This window comes from Perna viridis, chromosome 9 (genome assembly GCF_037379345.1).
Source record: "Perna viridis isolate PV_CMFRI_1.1 ecotype Kerala chromosome 9, ASM3737934v1, whole genome shotgun sequence".
Taxonomy (NCBI): Eukaryota; Metazoa; Mollusca; class Bivalvia; order Mytilida; family Mytilidae; genus Perna; species Perna viridis.
The window spans coordinates 44,023,311-44,024,909 of NC_142453.1; positions in this window are offsets into that span (position 1 = coordinate 44,023,311).

Consider the following 1,599-nt stretch of genomic DNA (forward strand, 5'->3'; position numbering starts at 1 on the left):
GTTTGCATAAAACCGGGTGGAGATATGACTGGTGGTGGTCCATATAAGGCTTGATGGGCATTGTGGACTGCATTATAAGCTAAATTGTTTTGGGGTGTAGAGGGTGTATTCGACTGCATACTTAACTCGCTTAAATTCAGTCGCTTTCTCTTCGATCTTTTACCCATAATAATATCTTCAGGAGATTAAAGTCTGTATTTGCAAACTTCTTCGTCAAATCAACACTAATCATTGTTTCTATAGAATGAAAGACTTCTCCAGACTATGCAAATCCAATCTTATTTCTCCGGTTTGAACACAGCTGCCCTTCACTATCCGCCATGTTTTTTTTTCTTAGGTAAGGTTGAATTATTTGCAATTAACATTATGCCAACATGAGAGGCCTTGCAATAACGTAATGCGTTGATTGCATTCCAGAGCTTACATAATAGTGTGTTTACATGTAACAATTTTTGTTTCAGGTTATATCCTGGTGCATTTGTTAATGTACGTCTCACCATATCCGTTCTTTTTCTATTGTCATTGGAGAGACCAGATATTGACAGCATACATTTGTTAAATATATCCCGTTTTTGATCATCGAACAGTGATTCTCGTGTCAACTTGTTTACCTTAAGAAATGAATACCATGGTTTCGATACCAGTCAAGTCTTACCTGGTAGTTACTGCTACTCCGGCATATCAGAGGGACGCCTTATTGGCTGGAAATGTTTTCAAGTACGGTGACCGGCTTACATTTGCTTGTGTTCCTTCAGATCCGGCGGCTTCAGATCCGGACTAGTACACATCAATGCCTGTCCGAATGGTCAAACGTTATCATTCTACAATGCATAATAAAACTTATAATAGGACGTCAACTTACAATTTATCCAGCAATCTGATAATGATGAACACTCAGCGTACTGTTAAATGCATAGCAAACAAATGGCATCATCGCAGAAACGAAAACAATGTCACCGTGAATGGCGAATCTTCGCAGTATCTGGGATTGTTTTACCTGATTCAGCTACTACACGTCTGTTCTATCCTTAACAATAATACGTTTTACATTTAGACACTGCTCGGCTTTGTGCTGTTAGGCTTAGAAATCTCTATCAACTATGTTTCTATTTCTGTTCTATTAATTCTGTAAGTCATCCAAGTGCTAGCAATCCATTCAAAATTTATGGTTTGTCAAATATTGCTACAAACATTGATTTTTAGTTTTGTAAGGAGATACGTTATTAAACGCAGGTTTGATTTATTTTGTCAGGACGACAGGACGAAGGAACGTATTTCTTACATGATCTAAATTATTGTGTTAATTGAACGAACTTTGGCTTTTAAATGTTTGCGTAAACTACTAATTCAATATGAACAGCCTTTATGTGTTGTACAAAATACTTTACTAAACTAGTCACATCATTAGACTCTTTTTTGAATAGGTTACCTTTTAGTTAGGTATTGCAATTTCTTCACTTCCATTCGTTTCTACTTTCAACAAAAAGATGTACGAAACGTAACTATCTAAGGTAGAATTGGTTATGTGGCTGTAATTTCAGTAAATTTCCGTTTCTTTTGTATGCATTTTTCGTCATACGATAAAGGATCATACATAAA